The sequence below is a fragment of the Rissa tridactyla genome, chromosome 5 (genome assembly GCF_028500815.1).
Source record: "Rissa tridactyla isolate bRisTri1 chromosome 5, bRisTri1.patW.cur.20221130, whole genome shotgun sequence".
Taxonomy (NCBI): domain Eukaryota; kingdom Metazoa; phylum Chordata; class Aves; order Charadriiformes; family Laridae; genus Rissa; species Rissa tridactyla.
This window is the reverse complement of record NC_071470.1, coordinates 25,203,182-25,225,191: the sequence shown is the minus strand read 5'-3', so window position 1 is coordinate 25,225,191 and position 22,010 is coordinate 25,203,182. Positions and strand designations below refer to the sequence as shown.

The 22,010-nt window shown below is 43.2% G+C and overlaps 1 protein-coding gene across 4 annotated transcripts in view; it reads left to right on the top strand.

The window, feature by feature from the left end:
- Positions 1-2,759: 2,759 nt before the first annotated feature.
- The window catches only part of LOC128910498 (complement C1q tumor necrosis factor-related protein 7), a 129,245-nt gene continuing 109,994 nt past the window's right edge, over positions 2,760-22,010 (top strand). For 3 of the 4 annotated variants that reach the window (XM_054203806.1, XM_054203807.1, XM_054203808.1), the window contains exon 1: positions 2,760-3,449. The gene's annotated coding sequence lies outside the window, so the exon portion shown is untranslated. Of the gene's footprint in view, positions 3,450-18,387; positions 18,702-22,010 lie in introns of those variants that run through there. The other variant, XM_054203805.1, reaches the window with a different exon arrangement.

Below are 22,010 nucleotides of genomic sequence, written 5' to 3'. Positions count from 1 at the left end.
CAGCTATAACACAGGAAAATGCCAAATCCCGGCATCAAAGGATACTTCTCCTTTTAATGCCACAAAGTCATAATTCCTTCCTGCCAGCAAATCAAATTCTTAGTGGTTCACTGCAGATGAAGGATTTTCTTTGATTCCTGGTTCAGATACTTGTGTTGGAAACATCCTTGATACTTATTAGAACCTGCTGAATCTTAAAACACTTCGGTCAGAGAAAGGACTTAAAGATGTCACCAGGAAAAAGTCCCAGCTGCTTGCCACATGAGAGGATTAAAATGACAATTTGTCAAGGGTGTGACAACTATATTCCTCAGAGAACATTTACTTGTGCATCTATTAGATGGATTTATGTTTTTTGTCTTCAAGATGCAACAATCTGTTATGCAACAAATGTCCGCACGTACAGGACCATATGGAGACTTGCATTCACAGGTGAGGCAAGAGCCATTTTCTTCTCCTTTGAAATTTCTCCGAGATGAAGGATTCATTTTTCCCTAACTCCTGCGTTAGTTGCTGTGTTGTACCTGTGAGGACATGAATGCCAAATAGCAGTTCCCAGTTCAGCTGCCACGGCTAGCAGCTCCATCCTACCACAGCTGCGTCTCAACAAAGCCAAAAGCAAGAAAATCAATGTTCTGGTGAAATGCTGAAATATGAAATAGTTGCCCAGAATTGTAACTTTAGAGGGATTAGAAATGAGCCTATCACAGGCACCAGTGAGCAACCCTATAAAAATAAAATCTTTCTTCCAAAAAAATCGAACCTGTGTTTTCTGTTGAACGCTTAAACCTCCAAGGCTTGCAGAGCGCTTTGCAGTTGCTCCTCCACTTTTACTCTTGCATCCCACCACCAATCTGGAAAGCCTGATAAGCAAAAGAAATGGGTTCAACTCTTTACTTTTAAGACTCTTGTTACATTGGAGCTCACGTTCCTTTCCCTCTGACAAAGCTTTAACTGCATCTTCTTCCTTAAGCCTCCTTCTCTATAACATACGAGAGAACTGCCAGCTGGTGCTTTAACTTTGTGTTGTGGGCCACAGAAAACTTTCCAGGTAGTCTCAGAAGGCATAAAACATTAACAGCTCAGAATAAACATTTGATTTTTATCATCGCGGCTATAAAGTTAATGGGATTAATATTATTTGCTACTTCACTAATGGCTATTTATTCCTTAGTCTTATTCCTGTGAGGCAGGTTAGTGAATGAAAGTGAGGAAGACTCAGTCCAGAGGTAGGTATGAATCAATGGCAGGGCCCAGGTTTCTAATTACCACGAGTCTTCTCCACGGACTATTAGAAAACATGTTTTTTTTCCTATGGGACAGGGGCAACATCCCTGCTTCCCCAAGAAAGACTCATCAGGAAGAGAAAGCAACATCTCATGCTTCCCTAAACAGGAGCAGAAAGAGGCCAACTGCGGGAAATGCTCTCCAGATGATCTTTAAAGTTTCTAGGTTAATTCTCACAAGAATGTAAATACAAGTTTCCAGAGATGCCACTACCTAAAGGGATATGCCTCATGCCTGATCACAAAATGAAAATTAAGATACAAAAATCATTTAAGTTGTTAAGTGACACGATAGGATGCTTTGTATTTTTACTGTTGCCCACCTGAATGCAAGTCCACCAGCAGACCCACAGAGCAAAATAAAAATACTCTGATAGCTATACTTTGTGGAAAAATGAAGACTTGTCAGCTCATATACTGAAGTTTTCATATTACCATATGATTTTATAACGGAGTATTCTATGTCCTGGTTATTATCATTTAGTACTGCAATGACACTCCACTAAAAAAAAAAAATTTGGTTTTCCTTAAACCCTTTCTCCCATCATTGGCAGTGGTATTTTATCTATGCTGATTCAATGCACAGGGCCCTGTTTTTTAATTCTCAATTTAAAATATGATATACTTAATATTTTATAGTAATGTAAATTAGAACAGTCAAACGAACAGGATCTTTTATAGCCACTTCAAAGGTGGCATTTTGACATTGGCTTGTTTTGTCACAGAAGATTAATTTCCCCTTTCAGGAGCACCAAACACCTTTGAAAATGTCCATCTAATGATTCCATCTTCATTTACATTAGTTTTGCAAGGAAATATGTCTGGCAAAGCCAAACTCACTTAATAACAACTACAATAAACCTTATGTCACCTTAGCATCAGCAGGTCGGTTGGATGTATTTCCAAAAGCACTCAGTGATTTGGCGCACAGTCCAAAATAGGCTTTTCAGGACTCTCAGTTTCAGAAAAGAGTCTGTTACAGTACTAATGTGGAAGCTCAGAAACTGAAATTTCCCAAATCACAAAAATGTTTTATAATTGGCTTTTTTGTCTGCTTGCTTTTAGCTTCTCTGCAGAGAAAACTCATAAATTCAATTCATAAATGCACACCCTGTGTGTCAACCACAACTGGTTGAAATAAATTCCCTGCAAAACGGAAGAATTCGACATGGGCACCAGCAACTCTCCTGCATGAACAACATTTCACATGCTCCACTATCTTAATTCAAGCAAAGCAGAACACAGGCATGCCCAGTAAATGGATGCCTTTGGAAATCAAACCTCTGCTATTTAAAGCTTGATAGTGTCTCAGAAGATTGGATCGTTGCCATGAGTTCCTTCTGAAACTCTTCAAAATCACATGAGGGAGCAGTTTGGGGTGGTGCTCAGCCATGAACCTCAGCTTGGGTGTCCCACCCCTTGTGAGAGGGACACCCTGCATTGCATTAGCACAGGAAGCCCAGGAGAAAGCCCTTGGACATGTCCCCTAAGCCTCATACCAAGGATGAGCGCCTTTAAAAACACTGGGAGTTTTTTGGCCAATTCGGGGACCAGGCCCCCTTGGGAGCTCCGAGCACTTTGTGTATTTGAGGCTGTTGCTTCTTCCTCTGCTTTGAGGCAGATGCTGCTCCTCCCAGATCCCACGCTGAGGGGACTACATGCCAGAAAAGAGCATGATTTTTTCCTCTTCTCTGTGTCTTTACTGAGAAGGCGACAAGTTAGCCTATCATGCTTTCCAAAGATGATATAACATTACTTCGGGGACACTATGCCCCAGGTCCTGTTGGGACTCTGTCATACAGCTTCAGTCTGGAGCACACGCTCGCTCCTTGCTCCATGGTATACATTGAGCTCCTTCCAGCAGGAGTTTTACAGCAAGCTCACAGTTGCTTTAAATTAGAAAAGTTGGCAAGTATCCGAGGAAAGGAGTGGGAGCTTATTTAGCTGAGACAGACAGTTACAAAACTCAATACAAGAGCATCAAGCTTCAAATAAGTTTTCACGAAGTACATTATTTGTCATCACGGCATTTAAATTTGTTTTAAAGGATTTTGAATCACCAAAAATTACCCGTTGGCTTAAATCTACAACTCTTAGGACGCTACCCAAAAGAAGTGCATTGCTTTCCCTCAAAAATCCGATGTCATCCACTCGAGCATAAAGGTAAGATGTAACTGATTCTACTTTCCTATTCTGACTTATCTGGAATGCATTTGAAGAAGGGAATGCAATAGAGAGATCTATTGGAAAAATGCAGTTTTTTGCTGGGATACATGCGATTCCATTAGAAATCAGCTGTAATAGAGCTTCAGTGAAATCTGTTTATGTATCTTGTCTTGTAAGGGAAGATTAATAAACTTGGACAATTATGCACATAACATTACTAACAAAATGTTACCAGACAGATTTTTTTCAAAAAGCAAGGACACAATTTTCTGGAAAAAAAATTAAAATTTAAATGTCTACCTTTCACAGGGTTTAAGGTGATTTAATTGCCTAAAATCTTTTGAAGTATTTCTCTCTATTTAGCTTTAATCTTACATGCCATCAACCCAAACCAGAAATTATTGGTTTTTTCCCTCGTGAATGATTCCAACACTGTTCCAATTCTTCACTTTAACCTTTGTTGCTATGGTTTCATAGAAACTTGTTTTGCAAAAAATATCTGTAAATACCAAATAAATCATTTTGCTTCAGGATTTTGCTCTTGCAAAGTTAAGCTCCTGCATTTAACTTATTAAACCCTCACAAATACATCCATTTATTTTGTTGGGGTGTTTCTTCTGTTTGGTTGGTTTTTTTCAAGGTCATTTAACTTCTTGTGCTTCTACTGCTACCGGCAGTACGCTTCGTGCCTATGTGCAGGCTGCGGAGAGAATGTGTGCTGTTAAATAGAAATGAAACGCTGAGCGTAGGTGATTAAACACAACCTTGGTCTGGGTAGGTGAGAGTGTAAATGGATTAGTGGTTTCTTGCTCCCTTTTTTCCCCTGGGTCCCTGGTTACCATTATCCAGGCGAGGCTGAGGCAAGGCTTGCCCGCGTGCCAGCTGCCCAAAACCTGATACTCACAAAGGTGGCTAATTTCTCTAACCCACTCACTTTCAAGGAAATGATGAGGCTTTTCAGGCTGAAGTTTTAGGAAAATATGGGTGTGAGTGCAGCATTGCCCACAGCCCTTGGAGCTGTGCAAGCTATGGAAATTTGCTAACACTGACAGCTGGAGAAACAGCAACCTGCTTCAGAAATCACACAATTACAGTGTTATATAGCATGGCACATTAAAGAGGCAGAAAATCCCATCTTCCTATAGTGCCTGCTCCCCATTTTCCCTGGTCTGGGACAACTTCAGCTGCGCTATGGGAGCAGATTTTCCCTGGTGGGAATGCAGGGCTGTAGGTCGTCCTGGTACTGTGTGCCCGTGGGTCATGCTCCTCTTAAGAAATGCATCTAAGAGTAGAGAAATGCGGAGCAGAGAGGGCAGGGGAAAGGGTGGGGAAAAGCAAAACTGGAAGTGGAGCAGCAGATATGCCTGGCCCACTGGCACGGGGGAAATCCTGAAAGTTTGGTTCCCTTTGAAGCTGCCCCTGGGTTAAGATTTGTGCCGAGTGGCACAAAAGCTCACCATCACCATCCTTGCTGAGCTGTGGAAAGGCAGGGCCAGGGGAATCCCCATCAGGTGTCACCTGGGTGAGGACTATGTGCGGCAGAGATTGGGAAGAATATTCCATGCACATAGTTCCCTATTCCTTGTCCTTCCTCCACAATACCCCACTGATCTGATGGATAGGTGAGAGTAAATATGGTTGCTGGTCTGGTCCATACTTCTTAGTGACACAGGAGACAGGATGGTTTCTGAAATCGAGTATCACAGACACAGTGACTGCTTCTGGTTCAGCAGCAGTAACGGCCAATAATGCAAGAACACCGTGTTCGTATTATTTCATCTCCTCCGTCACCTCCATGCTTCATTGATGCACTTATTTACAGTTCAGTCCCAGTGGCAAGGTGAGAAGGTAGGTGGAAATCCACATATAAGCAGTGTCCTGAAGGCTGGGTTTGAGTGCCTGCAGGAGAAGATCCTCTGTCCCATTTGCTGTGATAGAGCTGACATATCCTTAATTCTCTGTGACGTGCCCGTTCACAGGTCTGTCCCATGCACTGCTAAACCTAATTTACAGAGTCCTTAAACAGATGTTACAGCAACATTACACATACTGTCATTGCATGATCGAATAACATCCATGTTCCAAGAGAGACACATTGCAGATGATAAAATTACTATTTAGATTGTCCAGAAAAACTTAACCTTATAGGGGAGTGAAAATCCTAAGGCTGCAACCTTTTATACAAATAACAGGCATTGAAAAAATATAGTGTTTCTGATTCCTAGAGGTTGTTTGTCACAGCTGCAAGGTCAAACTCCATGTTATCTGCAAAGTGGATCTTTTTTAGTCAAAAGGACGCCAAAGCAATTATGCGATTGCCTTGGCAGAAAAATCTAGAGGCTTTGCAGGCTCATCTTCATGATCATACCTGGAAAATAAGTGTTGCAAGTGAGATAACTACCGGCCAGATTTGCATTTTAGTTATAGGCATCAGGCTGCAACTGTCAGCAAAAGGTATTCATTTCTGCTCACAGTCTCTCCAAAGTAAGAGGTGCAGATCTGTAGGGCTGTTTGTCTCTCGAGTTGAAGAAGAAATCCAGATTACTCCAATTTCACAGTGCTGCAGTAAATTGTTTGAGTTCTTCATAGACTAGGATTCAATTTTCATTTTGGAAAAGCAGTATGAATTGGTTCCTGGGTGTCTAGCCTCAAGCCTCACGTGATGTTGGATGCAGCTGGGAAAGCTCAAAGTAATGAAGGCAGAACTGCAGAGGACCTGACTCAAGTCTCCAAAGATAGTTTATGGTTTCGCCATATGATCAAACAGTCTATAAATTTCTGTGCGGTGTATGCATTGGGAAGGGCAGAACTGTTCAGTAAAAAAACAAGTCTTATCACAGAGGATAATGGGGACTCTTTTTAAAGGGGAAGAATAGGCAGTGCATAATGGGAAAAAGATCCTGGCAGCAAGAGGTATACAGTTTTAAAACAACCCAGAGGGAAAGAGAGGAAAAGTCTCACTGGCTGTGATGTTTCACTTAGTCTGGGCAAACCTAGAAGAAATCTGTGGGGACCAATCTTTCCTGGGCTGAGAGATGTGAGAGTCCATATGTTGTGCTGGCTTAAACGTATTGGCTCGTCTTCAGTCTATCTACTGTATTTGTCTTCCTCATCTGTGTGAGTATCGCATCTCTCAGACCCGAATAGGGTGCAGCCTACAGAAGTGGAGGCCAAATCTTGAACAAGATTTAATGGAGACAGTTGACTGTGTTTGGACGCCATCAGGCCACCGATCCTATTTTCAGCTTAGGCTCTCCCCTCCCCCTTTGGAGAGACCCCAAACCCAAAATCAGACACCCCGCAACAAACAGAAACATCTGGCAAGAGTCTAAGGTTAAAGTTGGGGAAGGAAGGGAACTGTTCAGCAAGGGGATATTTTTTTCGGATGTATTGTAATTCAAGTGGTCTGTTTTATTTCTCTCAGTTTTTGCTACATTCTTTCAATAAAGATATTTTCCTTTCAGAAGAAAATGAGAGTGGAGAGGGTATTAATAACGGAGGTGGGACCTGAAATGTAGTTTAAAAAATGTGCAATAAAAACAGGGAGTGATAACGCTATAAAAACAAGAAGGGCTCAAAGGGCAGAGCTGAAGAGGTGTGTTTCCAGCCTGATCGCCCCCACCTCTTTCTGTTGGTCCGATGGGCCTCGTTGCTGGTTTCAGGCCAGCGTGGGCACCTCGTCACCACAGCACAGGGAGAGAGACCTCATTTGTGAGCTGCTGAGAGAGGGACCTCCTTTTTTTTTTTTTTCACCCTTTGGAAAAAAAGAAGTCTGAGCTTTTTCTGGATTTGTCCAGGAAAACTCTCCCTTTTCTTGGAGGGAGACTATCCCTGTGCTGGAACACGTATCTGCTATTCTCACTAGCAATTAGGACTCAGGACCAAAAGTCTTTTCCCTTTTCAGCAGTGCATAAAAACTTGATGTTACGCCAGCCTTGCTAGCCCGGCGCTGATGTTCCTGCACAGTGCCGGTCTGCTGCGCTTCAATGCACCTGGGGATTGATCCCACCGCCCCAACACATCCAAGACTGCTGTTTCTAGTCCTTTTTCACCATCACTAAACAGTGGAAGTGGCTCTTTGGGACTAAGAAGAGAAACACCTAAGTTACTTTTTTGCATCCATTGCTTGTGCCAGACACCATGTCGTTTGTTTTTTCTACACAAAGCAATTGGCTTCTTTGAGTCTTTATGAGATCCAGCTCTGCATGGATGTGCTCTGAAGGTTATCTTCCAGAGCCTCTCCTTTTTTGGTCCTAAACCCTGAGAACAGTCTTTGATCACAGCCCTGCTTTAGCAGCTCTCCCAGTCCCACACATCTTTACTTGTCTCCAGCTTTTCTTCAGTTCCTCTATGCTTTTCCTCCTGTAAATTGCCAATCTGGTAGCCTCCTTCTCATAGCCCTTCCATTTTCCTGGTGTGTCTGTGTGTTTACCCAGAGGCTCCCCATTTACCACCTCTTTTTTGGGGGTTTCTAGAGGGGGTCTGGTGGCAGCCATTCCTCCCTAAAGCAATGGTCCTGTAACCCCTGCCTAAATGATGTGGGAAGGCAGAAGTACTCTCAAGCTCCCCAACAGCCGATTTCCCGATGGCTGGAGGAAGACTAAGGCTGCTTTAGCCTCTCTTGAGTTACTGTTTCTGTTATTCAGTGCAGAGATTCTGCTAGAAAGTGGTGATATGCGTCTGCAGATGACCTCTGATTACCAGCTTTGAGGTGGGGCAGCAAGAAATCATTCCAGGGAGAGGTAGTGATTTTAGGGGTGGGAACAGGATGGCCTACACTCCAGCAAAGCAGTTCCCATAAAGGACTGGAGTCCAGGTCACAGCTCCCTCTCCTCTCCTGGAAGAAGGAAATTTTCCCTTCTCTCTCCAGCTTGGGTAAAGGGAAAAGGAAAAAAAAAAAGTATCCTTTCCTGATTCAGCTTCATCATCATCAGTTGATCATATATCTGAGTGCCCCCAACAGGAACACAAAGATCAAGTAACATGGGCAATCCGGCAGAACGAGCAGGGTCAGTGGTCCTGGCTAGCTGTGAAACAGGTTGTCCTGCTATCTATCCCCTCCCTCCTGCACCCCCAGAGAGAGCAGGTCCTCTCTGCCCGGGGCTGGCCCTCAGGTCTCAGGGGGGCTCTGCTGCACACTCAGGTCTGTGGGCGTGCAGCAGGTATTTTTTAGTTTCTCTGCAGAAAGGGGGACCAGTTGCATTTCACTGTATTTGAAGCTTTACAGTTGCATTACACTGCCTTAAATCAGAATGGGCTTTCGGAGGCTGCATTGGAGGTTGCCTTCAACTGTTTAAGGAAAATTGAGAGTTTCCTCTGCAGGACTGCTTAGGATGCCTCCCTGCACGCTCACAGGCCACACATCTCATTCCTGATTTTGTAGCCTGCTTCAGGTAGAACTGCGATTCAAAATTTCTGTGCCTGGAATTTATCAGGCAGAAATACACGTATGTCACACTGCGTCACACCAGAATGGTGCCTCCTGCGCTGTCAGGAGGTGTCCAACTTGTAGGACCTGTACTGTACAGCTGGTCTGAGAGCGTGCACTGAACCTGCCTGGGGTTTCTCGTGGGCCTGATAGAGCTCACAGATTATCCAAAAATCTTGGTTAAATGCACATATCCCTCAAACCCAGCTGGAGAAGATATCCAGCATGAAGAGGGTATCTTGGCAACACGAGTTGTCAGAAGCCTCCCAGCATCTCGGTTTCTCCCTTTCTGCAGGCATGCTCTGCCCTTGCAGACCAGCGCTGATGTCTGAGAATTTTGATTGCCAAAGGTTAAAAACTATATCTGACTGGTGCTTCTGCAGCCCAACAGGGCATGTATTAAATCCCTGCAATGGGATCCAGGCCACACTGAACTTAAAACAAGCCTCATGGTTCCCTTCAGCTGGATGGCGTAAAGGAGTGCATGATCTGGGTGCATCATGGGTGCAGCTCCATGGATGCCCAGGCTATGTTTGGATTGCTGCATCAGGCAGGATTTAGCCCCAGCTTCCTACTCCTGCAAATACTGGCTTGTAGCCGAGAGAGTTGTTTTCATACCTCCTGCACGAGGCGAAAGCTTGTGTGAAATGCTTTGACGTGGTGTTTCTTGGCTCTTTCCAACCTGTCTCAGCAATCAGGAAGTTGTATCACCTCCATGGAGATACACCAGGGTTGTAAAACATCTCCATTCCCTCAATTAGCACCATTTTATTAATCAGAAGGGGTGGCTGGACTGCTTACTGCCATCATTGCTCACACTTGAACAACCTCTGTGGTGACTCTGGCACAAGGTTTGGATTCCTTGACAGTAAGACTTGATGATCCCATAGCAGAAACAGTTTCGCTTGCACGGAAGAACTGCCAAGACACCCTTAAAAGGAAGGCTGTGCCGAGCGCATGCTGCTGGAGACACTCACTGCTGCTCCCACCCCCACAGACACCATCCTGAGCAATCCCTGCCACAGACATGTGTCTCCTCTGCCCCATCGAGCCCCTGTGCAGAGGACAGAGGGCCTGATCCTTTTGGACCGCATGGCCAGAGGCCGTCAGGACCTTGCCCTGGTACCGAATACCGCCCCCCCGCCAGCATCACACCAGCCCAGCTGGCCACTTTGCTGTACGTGCCTCCTCTCCAGCATGTCAGCAGAAGCAGATGTTTCTAATTTATCACTAAAAACAAACAACTTAATCCCCCAAATATGCAGCAGTTGGGGGTGAGGAGGGGCCCTTCCACTTAAAGCTGATTTATAAATTGGATAATTAGGGTTAATTTGTCCATGAATGAAGCAAATATGTGTCAGATACTGTTACCAGAGCTTCCTCCCTCTACTTTTTGCAAGCCCTAAGCATCCAAAGCCTTTTCAACCTGAGGTAACGGGACACATTCCTATTCTGCTGGCCAAAAGCATCTGGCACTGCTTCGTTTCATCAACAGCTCTAATATTTATCTATTTGGGCCTTCAGAACATTATCTGTGTGTAACTGACATTGCAGGCCTCTGTCGCCAAAGGCAGGCCTCGGCCCAGCGTAATGGCTGAAGGCGCTGATGGGAAAAAGCCTGAGCCCAAACACATTCCAGATAAAACGGAGAAAAATATTAGTTTTACCTATGTTGTACGAGAGCTGGAGGCCACAGCTAGCCTCAGAGCATCTGTATTTCGACACGTGCACATACATTGAGCCGTCCAGCCTAATATATATTATATGTATGTTTTATATATATATGTACCCTACTTCTGCTGACACCTACTTCAGACCACCAGTTCCTACTGCTTACATCTTAGAATCATAGAATCACAGAATTGTTTAGGTTGGAAGGGACCTGAACAACCCTTGCTCCCTCAGTAGCTCCTCATAAGACTTGTTCTCCAGACTCCTCATCAGCTTTGCTGCCCTTCTCTGGACACCCTCCAGCACCTCAATATCTGTCTTGTAGTGAAGGAACCAAAACTTAACACAGTATTCAAGGTGTGACCAGATCACCTAGTCCACCCCCCCTGCCAAAGCATCTTCACCCAGAGCAGGTTGCACAGGATCATGTCCAGGCGGGTTTTGAATGTCTCCAGAGAAGGAGACTCCACCACCTCTCTGGACAGCCTGTTCCAGTGGTCTGTCACCCTCAAAGTAAAGGAGTTTTTGCTTATGTTCAGACAGAATTTCCTGTGTTCCAGTTTGTGCCTATTGCCTCTTGTTCTGTTGCCGGGCACCACTGAAAAGAGTCTGTCCTCATGGTCTTGACGTTCATTAAAAAAGCCTCTTCCCCAGGCAGCTCAGCACCTGGCCACACCACGTCTGCCATGCACAGGCAGCACTGAAGTAACAGCAATGCAGTGGCCTTAAAAAGATCTTAACAGATCCTGGACACGTGGCAGCAATGCTGGCCCAGTTCTGCAGAAGGGCAGAATTTGGGGGCTGCTGCCAGAGGTCTCTGTGTCTTGGGTGTCTGGGAAAGGTGATGGGAGAAGGCAAGTCCTACTGGCAGTAGGGTGGTGGAAATGCCTAGGAATCCACAAAACAGAAAGTATCGGTGTGTGAATGGGAGGGAGGCCTTGTGTGAGGCCTCAGCAGCCTGCGGACCCCTAGCCTGGGGTGGTGGGGTGGGTGGCCGGGGCTCAGCAGGGCTGGTCCTGGTGCTGCGGGTCACATGGTGCTCAGGGAGGCAGGGAAAGGGAGGCTAACGATGTTATCATGGTGTTACCTGAACCCCGGGGGTTTACCAGTTCATTACCTAAAAGGCAAAACAGGAAGAATACTGAGCTCAGTCTGCAAATCGCTGTGCTAAGCCTTGCCCTTTTACATAGGAAATGGATGGCTGTACTGATTTCTTCAACCACACCTTTAAAAACAGGGTTCAGTTGGGTGTCCTCTCCTGGTAGGTGCTGCAGTTGTAAGAAAATGCAAAATAGCCTTGTATGCAGCTTTCTTCGGGGGCCATGGGAAATCAAACCTTACACTGGAATGGTGATAAGGCTGTGGAATGCTGTTGGGATGACCAGCGCTCCTCTCCTCAGCAGTCTCTTCTGCCGTGAGCAGCGTCTCCCGGGGCTGGAGCAGTCGAGAAACACTTCTCCTTCATTATTTCTATTGAATGATAAATTAGACAATGTACCAGGCTTGCAAAGACTTCTCATCAAGCGGGAATGTCAGCTAGGCTAAAGGAAAGATGAGAAGGAGAAAAGAAGAACGGAAGAAAAACAGAAGGAAAGCAGGATTAGAGTCAACAGCAGTGCTAAGAGCAGGAATCAGAGCCCTCAGTGCTCTGCTCCAGCTACTACACTCCCATTCCTCCCATAGGCGATATCCATAAAGCGATCTGGGAAAACAGTGGGTTTGAGAAGAAAACTGAAGACAACTGGAACAACACTGAGCTTGAAGTAATTCTATTTTTGGACTAAACAAAAAAAAAATCCGAACATTTTTTAACTCAATCCAGACAAGTTTGTGTTGCTTAAGCAGTTTTAAGCCTCATGCAATGAGAGCACCAGCACCGTTTTATTCTGCAAAGCTGCAATCTGCTTTTCAGTTTTGAAGCCTTTTTCCAAATGAAGAAACCATATGCCATTAAATTAGTTTGTACCAGTGATGTAGCCCTTTACTTCTTGCAAACCGGGCTGTGCTTCAAATGGTGACATATACTGCAAGTGTCTTCTTCTCTACCTAGTTAAAGAGGTGCCTCCCTCATGCAATACACGAGGGGATGGTCAAGGATAGCCTTGTGTCAGAAAGCCTCATACTTGCAGGAAGGAGACTGGTTGCAGTTCGTTGCAAGAAAAGAACATTTTTCTTTGATGTTTTCAATAGTTTAGCCTGAAATAGCCTAAACCTCACTACAGACCCGATGAAAAGACTGATGAATTTGAAGGCGGAAAGCTGTCTCAAATTTCCAGATATATGTTGAACATGATATTTTGGGGCACTGATTTTTGTTTCTGACTTTTTTTTTTTGCCAAGGTTGTAGAGAAGAAAGGGTTACAGATTTAACTTACGGGGGACTTGATCTGTTGCAAAAAGGATCATTTTCTTAAACTGTCAAAAGACTAAACATAATTTTTACCATCATGTTGGGAAAGTGACACAAACTGACAGAAAGCATGCCTTCTAATTCCCAGGGATTTTATTTTGCCTTCCTACCTCTGATCAAGTAGCAGGAGTTGAAATGAATTTTTCTTTTGGGTGGCGATACACCCCACAATGGAAAAGAGAGAATGTCCTTGCCTTAAAGGATCTCCAGCGTTCATCCATGATGTCTGACCTCTAAGGGGCAAGACAGTTTATTAAAAAATCCTTTCTGACCCTGAAATGAAGGATCACATAGCACCTCAAGTGCAGGCTCAGGACATTTGTATGTGAACTTGAGATTTGCTTTTGATGGTTTTAATGGTATGTGTTGTTGATGTTCCTAAATTATATATCTCCGTGAAGCATTCAAAAACAAATGTTCAGCCCCCACGGGGTATGGTAAAAGGCCTAAGGATAAGCTTTGATGTGGATATAAAGTCATGGTAGCTGTCAGGTCCTGAGTCATCTGCCAGTAGCACCCACATGACCAGAAAGGGAATACATATGCTTCTGCGCATTTTTGAACCAGACCTTCAGCTGGTGTAAATTAATTATGCTGCCTTTGCAATCAATGCAGCAGTATCTTGTCAGCTCAAGATCTGGCCTTTCCGATTCCAAGACTGAGAAGTTATATGGGCAAGATATTACACACTACAAGTTTAAAAAGGAGATTTTCTTTTTATACATTAATGACACATTAAAATTAGAATAAATTACACATTAAAAAGTCAGAATTCTTCATTTTTAATGTGCCATTTGAAGCATCAACAGGAATTTTCATCTTCTGAGTTCTTGCCCATTATTCACTAGCTCATATACTAGCTAAGACCATGTGAACAAGTGCCGTTAGCATCTCACCTTAAGTGAGATATTGCTGCAGTCCCGATTTGGCTGACTTGGCAAAGCTGAGCAGGTGTGCAACCGAGTTTCCAAGATAGAGGTTGGCAGTATGGAACATTCATGTATAGGTTGCAGAAAACCTTAACCGGATTGCTCCAGTATGCAGAACAAGTCTAGCCCAGATCCGCGACCCATGCTATATTCTTTTTGTTTTTCCCAGAAGTAATATATCGTTGCCTAGCTATATGCCATTTATATATATAATGGTGAGACCATGCATAAAACAATATTATTCACCAAAAGCTAAATGTGAGATCGAAGTGTGAGGGCCATGCATACGAGCCACTTGTTTAAACGTTTTAATTTTCGTTCTTGTCTTTCAAGACAAGGCTATCTTGTCTTTCAATTCTTCCCAAGCCCTCCTTATGTATGAAAAGAGTTTCAAAACAAAAATTGATTCCAGATGTCTTAAGTGTATTTTTCCAGGCCTGCAACTTAAACAAGTTACAGCAATATGCACCTTCACATAGTTTTTGATCATTATAATATGAATTTTCACTGACAGCAGTGGAGATCACAGAGACCTTTCCCAGTTTCCAAAACCAGCTTTTACTAATTTGGATCCCATTCCAGATTGTCAGAAGGGCTGTGTTTTAAGCAGAATCATTCATTTGATGATCCCTAGTACAGCTGCCCACCACATGTACAGCAGCAAAGTAGCACTTTTTAATTTTCCCCCACTTTCAGCTTCAGCACTGGAACCCATTACATGGCTGGCATCCCACAAGTGCTGTGTTACTTTGCCCCTCACCTCAAAAAGTGATATGTAATGACAGGGTGGCTGTTAATAACTAATAGCTAACTAATAGCAGGAATGCAGAGAGAGGTGACAGCAGGTAGGATGCCAGCCCTTAATCGACTGCTTAATTTCTTGCTCTGTACAGACTGTGTGATCTCTGGCAAATAATATCATCCTTGTGCCTCAGGTCCACAGCTGTAAAATGAGATATTATTTTTTGGCTTCCATGCCAGGTAAGTATAATCAAATGACTGGGTGATCAGATACTGCAACAACCAAAAGTTTGTAATTACCTGGGGTAAGGTATGCAAAATCCCTCTGGACCATAATCATTGAGTCAGCTCCTTGCTCTTGGAGGTAATGGAGGTCAGGTGTGCTGTATGGAGTGGAAAACCCTGAATAATAAAGTCATCGTGGCACATACTGCAGAGACATCCACCAGCTGATTAGACCTGCTTTGGGCAGATGTTGGATGAGATGAACTACAAAGGTCCCTTCCAACCCAAATTACTCTTGTGGTTCTGTTCTAATGCTGCACCTCTGCAAATACGTCCTCTTGGAGCACTGGAGACCACGGTGCACACCCCTGAGGCAGCACCGCAGGAGACAGCCTGCCTCCATCAGGGACAGACCAACTAAGTCATGATGGACCGAACTGATTCAGGGCAGCTTGTTGCCTCCACCAAAAGTACTTGTGGCCCCTGATCCTAGAAACAGTTTAAGTGCCTTTAAGTAGCACTGTATCTCCATGGAGCCAATCAATGGCATGGTTTATTTCTAGATGACCATCTAAAGGAAATGAAAGTTTACCTTATTGGGAAATGTGCTCTCTAGTTCACATTCACCTGCCATGTCATCTTACATTGCCACTGAGTGAGTGTTTCACTCCTTCTGGCCCAGCCTTTACATGTGAAACTGAGCTTTGTGGTTCCTATTGATGCTGTGTGTGTTCCATGTCTCAAGAAGTAACTAAGTGAGGGCTTTGTAAAAATTGTGAGCTGACATTGGAAATAACAGCTACTGGGAGGTATATCCCTGTGAGGACCAAATTTTTTAAAGCTGTGTGTAAAATCAGACGATTTCATAACAAAGTCTGATCAAGGTAGTTTAATGGACTCCTTAATCAGACATAGGACCTACTTTCTCAGGGTGTCAGAGGTAACCACACAGCACCACGCCAGCAGAGCAGCACTCCCAGCCTGTGGGCAGTGCAGCCCAACTGCTCTTCTGTGGGCTGTTTGAAAGATAAATGAGAAACGTAAGACTTTAATTAATTAATTTACACTTATACCAGGAAAAAAAAAAAATTAAATTTTTGATGTGGTAGATCATGACATAGATTTCACCCAACTAGTCTCCCACATTTCTGTTTGTGTTATAGCTTCTGGGGTCCTGGCCAAGCTTCCACTTTCACATTCACAGCTGCAATTGTAACTGTGACCCTTGGTTTGGGAACTGTTTTCTTAGCTCCTATATAAATTCTGTGAACGCCTATACAATACTCAGTAAAGCAGATGGTATTTTCAGTGACTACCACCGCCTCCAGTTGTGAGCCAGGGCTGCACGTGGCCCCAGCAAAACGCTGTGCCCCAAGGCGTGCTGGGCTCACGCAGCTGTGTTATGGCTGAAACAGGCTGGGGGGAGAAATGACACTGTCCATGCATGGGAGGGCTGCAAGCACACTGCCCGATGGCTTTGTACTTCCTCAGGGGAAAGCCACATCCCTGGGGCAGAAACCAAGTCATGCTTGGAGGTAATTAGCTGGCGCTCAAATTAGTGATGTGTTTCAGATGTTGAAAACAAGAAGATTTGGTTCTCAGAAGTGAGGGGATATAGTCTCCTTGTCTCAAAACACTTCACAAAGAAGGTTACGGACAGAAAGCTGGACCGGGTCCCGATAATGCCCCACTTGTGGGGCTGCCATCTCAAACCTGGGCCTGCACAAGTAGTCCTCTGTGCCGAGCCTTGCTCCTCCAAACCAGGTGACAGGGCATCTGCACCATAAACCAAGATTAAAAGTAAAAAATCCCAGCTATTTTCTAAAAATAGAAAAGTTGAACTGGGAGAGAGGGAGAAAACATGTGCTTGCTGATGGTTTACCAGAGAGGGAAGAGGTCTAGCACGGCGGGTGACAGTGGCTGAGCAGGAGCCAGCACAGCGGGGGTCAGCACTAACCTACATAAATAATCCCTAAGTATGAGAAAAGGCATTTTGCTGTCTGAAGTACAACACTTGCACCCATTTTAAAGCAACAGCTTTCAAGCATGAATTTTAATTTAAAAAAAAACCACAAATCAATGGCAATACTTTGAAATTCAACATATATTTATATATGGTTTGATAGTACCTCATATTTTGAAAACATTAGTGGAGAAAGGGAAGCGGAAAACAGCTGGAAGAGCTGAAAACAGTCAAAATTAATTTATTGTAGACTTAGAGTTTCAGTATTTGACAAAGGAAGTGGATATAAATGGAAACTAAATTGAAACTGAGACTTTTCCCATTCAACACAATATATCACTGCTACCAGTCAGCTACAACTGGGAGAGACAATTTAATTACCAATAAATAACTTTGAAGTTGTACATGTGTTTTAGTGTCTTAATAAAGTTGCAAAAAAAAAAAAAAAGAAGCAACAACAAAAGCTGAAGCCAAGTCTGAGGTTCAAGAAAAACCTTGATAACACACATATAAAACGTGTAGGGGGATTTTCAAGTCCATTGTCACACAAGGAGAGTAACACACTAGACAAAAGGGAACAGTTGATCGTTCTTCATTAACAACTATGATTTCCTCAAGCCAGAAATGCTTATCAAAGGTTTTGAGTTGTTTTTTTTCTTTATGTTTTATAGAGCAAGGAATATTGCATTTACAATATTTTAAAGTTTGATTGTAAACTGTAAGTTTATTTCCCTTTTTCCCTCCTTTGCAACTGAATACAATGGAATGAATGAAGACTTTGATTTTTTCCTTTCTTATCTCTTTCCTACTCCTCTTATTATGCCTAAAATGTGGTGTGTTTTTCATCCTCTTCATAAAACCTCTGTCTTCATTGTCTGGGAATGGAATGACTATGTTTAAAATAACGTCTTTATTCTTGTAAATATAATTTTACAATGGAGCAGGGAGCTTCTTTTTTGCTGAAACTTTACATTTACCTATTTTAAGCTACATCATTATCTTGCTTTTCATATTTGTCTCACTATTTGTTCTACTGAGGACTTGTTCCAAAGCTATGCTTGCTTTTATGAAGCTTAGTAAGTTTAAGCAGACCAAAGGAAAGAAAGAGAAAAAAAGACGTAAACATCTATTTTGAAGGAGAAAAAAAATTATCTGAAAAACACACATTTTGCTTGCAGGCGATTCATTGCATTTGTGATTTACAAAATACTAAACTTCAGCCTGGGTTACATTTCCTGGCTGAGATACAGAGATTCTCAGAAATTGAGGTTTGAAATAGAAAGTCAGCAGTAACCTCATCTGGAACATAAGGAACCTCAGCAGAGGGGACAGAGCTGAGAGCGCTGCCGCCTGGGAGTCGTCAACCGAAACAGAGAAGCCCATCATCTTTGTTTTACTTTTAAAATATGTGAATAAAATAAAAGCTGAAAACATGCATTGAGTTTTCATTTTCCTGTGCCTCTGCTAGAAGCATTGCTCACATACCCTACCGGTACAGAGCATGACATGCCACAGTTTCTGCGCTCCGATCGCTCCCTCTTATGTTACTGCTCAAGTATGCATTCAGAAAAGAGCCAGCAGATATAGTAGATTTATTCTAGTTGTCGAGGTCAAGGACTCCTTTTTTTTTTTGGATGCAGCTGAGAGGGAACTCTTTCCTCCTAACACCAGACGGGCTTTCTGCTTTGCAGTCTACTGTCAGTGTGCACCACTGATAAAAAAACATGTGAGAGTACTTTTAAAGGAAATTATTTATCAGTCTGAAGCACCGGTGAGTTATGTGCCGTCTCCAGTGCCAAAGTTAGGGGGCTTTCAGCAAAGCACAATATCAACATGCACTGCAATTCAGAGACTCCAGCTGCTGGAAGCTCTTGCAAGCCATGTAAGTAAAGGGCTTTATTTCACTGAAACAAACTTTTTATATTCTCTTGCCTCATAAAAACCCTGAGATAATCTAAACTTGAGATGAATTTCCTAATGCTAGTAATGTTGTTGTCTTGCTGTGGCTCTGAATAATGCACGTATGTTGTCACAATAAATAACTAACTTACCTTTCTCGAAATGTTTTGCTTGTGAGTAGTGTAAGGAGCAGAATCTGTACGCGGCTCGGGCAGGCTCTGCATGCTTTTCCGATCACCGACACTTTCTATTCTCTGTTTGTGATCGGCACGGAGAACTGCCTCATTTCTTCGATTTCTTGTTACTCTGATTGCAAGAACAATGGGAAGCTGTCAGAAAAACACAAAATCTGTGCAAAGGAAAACAAAGAGCAGAAGGATATTTTATAAAGCGGGATCAGTGAACCCCAAAGTGTGTTACTCCCACGTTGAACTTGCGGTCTTGTGAGTTTCTATATACTTTATAGTGAGGTTTTAGATGTCACAGATTATGTGACTAAGAGGAACGTTAAATGACAGAAGAAATATTTTGATTGCTTTATAAAAATGTATCTTGCTGTTCATGCTCTTATTTAAATTAATCACTTTCTGTATGGTAACTTGTAGTTTATTGAAGGATGGATCAACTTTCTTTGAGGTTCAACGCTGCAGTTTCAGGCCATGAAATATTTCCCTGTCCCCTATGCAATTCATGTATGTATTGGTGTTAATAGGCCTGGCAAACAGGCGTTGAAATCCCAGATTTCTCTTCTTGTCTGTGAGGTCCTCCCTGTCCTTTTGATGGCTACCCATATGCAGATAGGGTGATAAATGAATGGAAACTGGCTGTGGTGCCAGGAAGCTTGATTAGCTCCACTGACCAGGTACAGGTGGTATTAACCTGAAATAGAAATTTAATATACTCAGGGTTCTCAGTATCTTCCTGTCCAGAAAGCCTCTAGTCCCCCTGCATTCCTTGCAGCCTTTCCAAAAGCACCTAATCCTTCTGACTTTGCACCTTCTATTTGGCTCACACTTCTTCCCAGCTCCCAAAAACTTTTAGCAGGTCCTGCCCTCCAGACCCACAGATCTGCAAGGTGCAAACTCTGCCTTCCAACCCTCATGGGGAAATCTGGCACGTACACGCAGGACAACTTTACTTATTGCAGATACGCCACCACAATCACCTCTTGAATCAGATGCCCAGAGGAACACGGATGCTGCCCCAAAGAGCTTGTTACCCCTCCCAGCACTGCTGTTGACCTTCATTTCCATGGCAATGCAAGAGCCATGTGGGGAAATGGGCACTGTCCGTTAAGGGAGATGCCCACAGTTCATTGAAGTCAATGGGAAGGCTCTGCTTGACTTCAGCCAGGCAGTCAGACCTGGGTGCCAAAATAGCCAGGAAATCAGTAGACACGCAGGGCTGTGGAGCTGCAGTATGTTGCTCCCGGTGAAGCTGGGGCATCACCTCCCTGAGTGAGACCAGGGAAAGGCTCTGTGGAAAGAAGGTTGCAGGGGATGTAGGGGATGTAGGTTGCAGAGATGTAGGGGGGCAGTGTGAAAGCCAGACTCCTCTGATGATGGAGGAAGAAGACGTTGCTCTTCAAGAGTGTTTGGAGAGTGACAAAAAGTTTAATTTTTTAGTACAGAGATGGGTAAGAGCTGAGGTAACTCTTTTATTATTTTTTTTTTTATTCTTTGTAACTCAGCTCCCACATACCTAGCTGGTGTAACTGCACTCCAGGGAAAAAACAGCAGTTTGTTATATTTTTGGAATTTATGTATATTCATGTGTTCCATTAGTCTCTTGGCAAATGCATCTTTTGAGCTCCAAAGCTTTCTGAACCTTTCATATAGTCCTTTGCTTTGAAGCAACAGATGTCTGTGATAAGCAGATGGTTATGGCTTTGAATTTGAACATCTTTAAATACTTTGTTGTGTATATTTTATGGGGAGGAATGTACTCTGTCTTAGTATGCAGAACCGATGCATTAAATGAAAAGTATCCATGTCTGGATGTTTGATGTCACTTCCTAGTTTGCAAACCAATAAACCACATGTTTTTCAGGATTATTTGTTGTGAGATATTTTCACCCCATTACTCAATTTGTGTTTTCAAGTTGCAAACCAACTGCGAAATATGCTAGTCTGAGCTCAGTCAAAGCAAGCAAGCAACAACAAGAGTCAAAGGAGCTGCCCCGGTTGTGAATTGCATTCTCAATCTAATGTATACTGTGAGTAGGCTGAAATCTTCCTCCTGAAAAATTTCCCAGAGGAAATAATGCAGTGCCTATAGAAATACCTGAGAAAAAGATCTTTTGATCTTTCTTATTCTAAAATTTCATTTTTCAGGAGGTACGGCTGTTAAATTCGATGAGCAGGGAATCTAAGAACATAAGATCTTAGAACAGGAATAAATTTGGGAACACAAATGGAAAGAATAAATCTCAAATAAGAAGTTAAGTCTCGTTTTCTTTAAAGGAAAAGAAACCAGATAAAAACATTTGATCCAAATGTTTTGCTATTGGATATTCATTTACTGCTCTAAAAATTTTAGTTCTTTTCTCTCTCTCCACTTGACTTTCAGACTTGAAGAGTTTGTTTTTTAAAGAAATCTCTTCAGACAGCCTGTGACATATGAGAACTGTTAAACTTGAATTAGCTGATCTTAAGAATGGATTATTGCAGATTGTAGAAGGCTTTGTTAATTATAATGACATAAGATATGTTATTGCATGGCCTCAGTGCTTACACAAGGCACCAGCCTGACTCAAAAGAAGAGAAATGCCTCATTTCAATCAAGCTTTTGAGCTTTCGCTTCCACCTTTGAGAAGGAACAGGACTGTTGAATGGCTCATGGTACTGGAGGGGTGCTAGAAGGACTCAGTGGTGATGCAGGATGTGCTCTTTTCCTCCTTTTTTTCTCTTTCTCCATTCCCTCTGGGAACCTTTTCCTTTCTCACTTTTCCAGAATACAGTAACCCCTAATGTCAGGCTGTCACAGAATACAGCTTTTCCTCTTTTTTCCACCTCAAATCAGCCCCTCTTTACTCCACAATACCAGGGGTGGTGTTCAGCCTTGCTGGAGAAGAGAAGGCTTGGGATGGAGAAAGGGCCTGAATTTCACTGCTTGGATTTCAGTAGCTAATCCCCATCTCTGCAGGTACAAGCAAAGTAGCCCATGTGTAAGCAAAGCATGCAGGCTGCTGACCTTTGCAGTCTGTTGCTCAAGGCTAATAACTACTTTAATTACTGCCTTGACTAGCTGTGCATTTCCCAGTGGTTTCCTCACCCAAATGTCTTCTGGGACT